This window comes from Peromyscus leucopus, chromosome 14 (genome assembly GCF_004664715.2).
Source record: "Peromyscus leucopus breed LL Stock chromosome 14, UCI_PerLeu_2.1, whole genome shotgun sequence".
Classification (NCBI taxonomy): domain Eukaryota; kingdom Metazoa; phylum Chordata; class Mammalia; order Rodentia; family Cricetidae; genus Peromyscus; species Peromyscus leucopus.
The window spans coordinates 37,351,496-37,357,495 of NC_051075.1; positions in this window are offsets into that span (position 1 = coordinate 37,351,496).

The window sequence follows — 6,000 nt, forward strand, 5'->3', positions numbered from 1 at the left end:
AAAACTTCCCAAGCCAAACTTCATTTAATGGCATTTAAATAAAATGAAACACAGGTCAGTAATTCAAACAATGATTTAAAAAAAAAAAAAAAACCCAAATGTTCTAACAATGCAAGTTAGTTACTTAAAAGCTGAAGCACTACAGCAAAGCATTAGCATTAGTTTGTTTTCCCATAATTAAACTGTCAGATAGTTACAGAAAAAGTGCTGTGCTCATAGCATGCAAGACTCTTAAACTGCGGTGTTTCCGGTGGTGCTGGTTCACGCTGAGCCGAATGAAGGGGCCCACAATGCAAAGCGTGTATGCACACTGTGAATCACATGACCCATCACAGTTGAGCATCCCAGAAACACCTAGGATTGGCTACTTATTTGATTTCAAATTAATCTTTTGTGGTTGTGCATTCCGAAATCTTTCATTATTTCTAATTTTTTTTCTTGACACCCCCTGATCAGTTACACAACCCACCATTTGAGAAACCATGCGTATGTCTATCTAATGACTTACTTTTAAGGACCCAAACGTGATAAAGTGACAGAATGCCACTTAGGAGACCATGAGTTCTACCTTGGGGACCCTCACTCACCAGCCCTGAAGAAAGCTGGGTGACATGCTGTGAGTATTCCATGGAAAGAGGTTGACAGGCCAAGAGGTAGAGGAACTAGGGCCCTACGACAAGAATTCTTAAAAAGTAAGTCCTATTAGGAACCCTGGGAGTGAGCTGGAAGGTGTCGCCATACCACCACTGACCTCAGTTCCATCACTGACCTCAGTTCCACCTGTGAAACCTGGAGCTCGAGAACTCGAGGATCCACCTGAGCCACACCTGGATACCCAGACCTAAAATGTGAGATGAGTGTTCCTTGTTGTGTTCTGGATGGTTTGTTGAGCATAAATAGAACTAACCTTTTATAATGTTAAGTTCTCTTTAGTTCCTCTTTCCTTAGATAACTTTTTGAATCAAAGAGCACTGGATTTAGCAAATTCTCTTCTCCACCTACGTCTTTTACCATGTTCATGTGTGTGTGGTATGTAGGCGCATGTGTGCAGGTGTGTGTGTGTGTGTGTGTGTGTGTGTGTGTGTGTGTGTGTGTGTGAGAGAGAGAGAGAGAGAGAGAGAGAGAGAGAGAGAGAGAGAGAGAGAGAGAGAGAATGCGTGTGGAGGCCTGAGGTGGAAGTCGGGAGTTGTCTTCCGTAGCTCTTCAATCTTACTCTTTGAAGCAGGATCTCTCAGTTACATCGGGAACTCACCCATCTGACTAGTCTCACTAGCCAGCTTGCTCTGTGGAACCCTGGATCTGCCTTCCAAGGCAGGAATGTTGAACCAACCTTTCACTCCTAGGGTAACTCACCTCACTTATGCTCTGTGATTCTGATATATTCCTGGGTTAGAGCAGGAATATTTAATTTTGGTTGATATATATATTAAAGATTTATTCATTTCTATTTTATGTGTTAGTGTTTCACCTGTACGTATGTATATGTGCCACATGCTTGCTTGTCCTCACTGAAGTCAGAAGAGGGCATTGGATCCCCTAGAGCTGGAGATATGGATGTTTGTGAGCATCAGGTGGGTGCTGGGTTCTCCGCAAGAGCAACAAATGCTTTTAACTGTGAGCCAACTCTCTAGTCTCGTTGGTAGGCATTCTTGTTTCAAGACACACTGATCTGTAGTCTTCTTTGTCTAGTGAAGCGGATTCACAAATGATTTGGAAAATGTTTCCTGTTCTTGTATATTGAAGCGATATTTGCTTTTGATCAATACTACGAATTCCTTCAGTGTGTGGTAAAATTTGGCAGTAACTCCACATAGGCCTGGGGGTTTCCTTGTTGAAAAAATTGTAACTACAAATTCTAGTTCTTTAAGAAATTAGAGGACTGTTAAGACATCTATTTATTCTTGAGAGAGCTCTGTTTGTTTCTTTTGCCCAATGAATTTGTCTACATCACCCATATGGATGAACTTACTGGATGGTCAACGTCGTCACATTCCACTGTTGTCTGTCACATCTGTAGTGACATCTTCTTTCTAGCTTTTGTTCATTTGTTGGGGTCTGGGTCTCACTATGGCACCCAGACTAACCTTGAAATTTGTGATCCTCCTGCCTCAGCTTTCAGAGTGCTAAGATTTTACAGGCTTGTGCCATCATACCAGGCTTTGTTTCATTCTTGATACTAGTAAATGTTTTCTCTGATCAGTTGGGTTTATTAATTTTATTGGTCTGTTAAAAGAACTAGTTCCCCCCTTTGTTGATTTCCTTATTTTTTTGTATTTTAATTATTGATTTTATGTCTTTAATTTTTCTGTTCTGTTTTGCCTTGATTTTAGCTGTTTTTTTTTTTTAAAGATGGAAGCTTAGATCATTAAATTTAGGTATTTCTTCTTTAATATGACTTTAATGCTACCATCCCCAAACCATTATGAAAGCATCATAGAAATCTTAATGTGTTGTATTTTCATTTAGTTCAAAATATTTTTCTAATTTCCATTGTGAGTTCATATTTGACTTAAGGATTATTTTTACATATGCTGCTTAATTTCCAATAACTTAAGAATTTCCCACATATCTTTCTGTAATTGATTTCCAGTTTAATTCCATTGTTTTCAGAGAACTGGATATGCATAGTTTAAATTATTTGAAAATATGTTAAGGTTGGTTTTATGGCCCATCATATGGTTTGTGTTGGCAAATGTTTCTTTTTGACAATTAAGAAAAACACTTTGAAATGAACTGAGGATGTCAATGTGAATTTTTCCAGAGCTACCTTGTCCGAAGTTCATATCAGGTTAAGTAAAGTTTGCTTGGAAAAATTAACTTTATGGACTCCACAAGGTTCAGTGCCCAAGGACTGTGGAAGAGGGCCAGGCCCGGTGGTAGTTAAGAGTATGTACGAGTACTCCAGCTGCTCAGGCCTAAGCAGGCAGTGAACCAGAAAGCTAGGGTGGCTCCCAGCTGTGAGTTGTTTTGTTTGGAGAGAAATTGGAGCAAAATATTACAGAACAACTTTGAAAGGGAGACACTCGGTTCATGTCACCACAGAAGATGACACTGGGAATAGACTGTCAAAGCAAAGGGCCTTTCAGCTGGCAAGTGCAGAATTGGTTTTGATAGCAAAGTGCCACTCCCGGGATGGAGGTCTCGGGAAGCCGAGAGATAGCCTGGGATGTGGGGTTTCTTCAAGCAGGTGCCGAGAACACCGAAACCATACAGTGTGCTGCTTACACTGGTCTTTTCTTTGCAGCGCTGCCCGGGGAGAGCACACACAGAATGGGGAATTTCAGTCATTTAATACACAGTGGAGCATCACATGGTAACAGAAAGAGCATAAGGTTTGGAACTCTAGGACTGCTACCTTCATACCGGTGTTGGATCCCAGGAATGGTGATTGCTGTTGCCTGGACAACAGCATCGGCCATGTGCAACAGCTGATGAACGCTGACTTCAAAACAGGCACTGTGCTAAGCATGTTTTTGCATATGATCCTTACCGTAGCCTTATGTAAGCATGTCATAGGCAATACTGTCCTGAGGATTCAGAGGAGAAATAAGAGTCAGAGAGGATGAGTAGGTCAGGAGACACAACTCACAGGCTGGTTTGGTTTCTTATAAGGAGGAGGGAGTTGAGTCACAGACACTGGAAAATGACAGTATTTAGCTGCTGGAGGAAATTGCTTGCATTGATTTTCCCCCACTTTCAGTGAATTTGGAAAGGAAATTGTTTTCAGGGCACATAAAAATAATCCTTAGTCATTACCATGGGAACACTTACATTTCAGACTCGGTGTCCATGCTTTCTCTGGTCTTCACAGCAACCCCACAGGCCTGCATCAGCGTTAGTAGTTACTAAAGAGATAACAGTCATTATCTGTTCTATAGCCATTGGCAAGGAGCTGAGATGCTCACCAGTGTGTAGAGGGTCACTCTGCCATCTGGAGTTGAAGCAAGTTTCGCAATCAGCTCTACCTGTTTCCAAACGGCGTCAGAACACCTAAGAACAGGTTGGGAAGCATCCTCTGCCTTTGACCTTCGGAGCTGTGGACACTGGAGCAGACCTGATGGTCCAATCTCAATGTGCAGCAACTTGAAGAGAAGCTACAGATAGTCTTCTTCGCCAGTCCTGCAAACACACTAAAGACCCAGGCAGGGAAGAATGCTTTTATTGTTCATTGGTGTCACCAAGGCCAGTGGATCAGTTTAAGTATTGGGTAAAACAACTTAAGTTTAAAAGAGCTGAGTGTCTCTGGCTTCACACATGGGCTCAGCTAATGATAGAGTGAAATGCTTCATCTCCCGATAAACATGACCTTAGTTCTTTTCACGAAATATGGAAACCAATCCTTTCAAAACAGGTCTTCTGGCTGGGGATTTAGCTCAGTGGTAGAGCGCTTGCCTAGCAAGTGCAAGGCCCTGGGTTTGGTCCTCAGCTCTGGAAAAAAAATATAAACAAAAAACAAGTCTTCTTTAGGACAGCAGTTCTCAACCTGTGGGTTGTGATCTCTTCAGCAAACCTCTGTCTCCAAAAATATTTACATTATGATTCATAACAGCAAAAGCACAGTTATGAAGTAGTAGTTATGAAATAATATGGTTGGAGGGTCACCACAACACGAGGAGCTGTATTAAAAGGTTGGTGCATTAGGAAGGTTCAGAACCAGTGTTCTAGGATTCTTTACTGTGAGGACCAGCCTCGAGCAGCTCAGGGATTGAAGGGGAGCCACGGAGATGGTGGACTAATCACTCAGTTTGACTTTTCTATCTGAGGGAGTAAAACTTAATTCTTTGGGGCTGGCGAAAGGGAACACACACACACACACACACACACACACACACACACATACACATTTAGGGTCTTTATCCGTTCTTTCATGTCTTTATTTTTCCTTTACAGCTTATATATCCCAACAAAATCTTTCAGGCAATATAAAAATTACAATGTGGTTACATTCTATTTTTTAAGTGAATGATTATAATGAATACAGGTAAAAACACATTTCCCATTTCCCTTACATAATTGAACACACGATACACTATAGATTAAAAACAAATTATCCCAAGAACCCACATACATTTATATCCAAGCAACTTGCTATGGATTAACAGTGTAAGCAAACAAGGTATTTTTTCTCAGCCAGTTCTTTTACTGGCAGGCTGTATTTTGTGGATACAAAGAAAAGATCAATCATTTTATTATTTATCTCAAAAGGTAATGTTATAAGGAATCTTAAAAGAATCACAAACCTAAACTTTTATACATGAAAAACAACCAATCATCTCTACTTTAAATCCTCAATGTGCACACCCATTCATCAACAGTTTTTTATATCAGGAAGCTGAGGGCAGAAATGGGCACAAGGAATTAATCATCTTTGATTGCCAACCCATACTAGCAAGACAGACAAGTCAGCTGGTAATAACCGGGCTACTTTGTTCTTGTTCCCCGACTTCAACAAGTCCCTCACTCAACTGCATGCCTTTCTAAAACGTTGGATTGTTTCCTTGAGTTTTTCACCTCAAAGCTATTGACAAAAACATCCTAATCTAAGTTTAAGTTGTTTTTTTTAAAGCTTTGTTTCAGCTACAATGCACACTGAAACCCATGAACACATCTCTCACTATTAAGATGAAAAGAATTTGAGCTAACTCAGCTTCTGGGACTCAATTGTTTTTCTTATTAACCTAAGCCACAGTCTATATAGCTTCTCCACAGGAAGTAGCTGTGTGACGTTTCCTTGTTCTTATTGTCTGTCCTCCGCAACCCGTTTTATCACCAGCAGGGGGCAATACTTTAAACAGTACAGTTTAAGAGGAAATCATCTTCCTAATAATCCACAGGTAAAAATGCTCAGTAGAACAGGTCATTTCCAAGAGCTAATCACACTCCATTAGAGGCAGTGGGCAACCCCCACACCCATTCACACCAGACACCAGAGAAAAATGGCAGCGGCAAACATGTAAAGGCACAGCAGTAGCAAGAGACGTTCTGGAGCCGAAGCCCTCT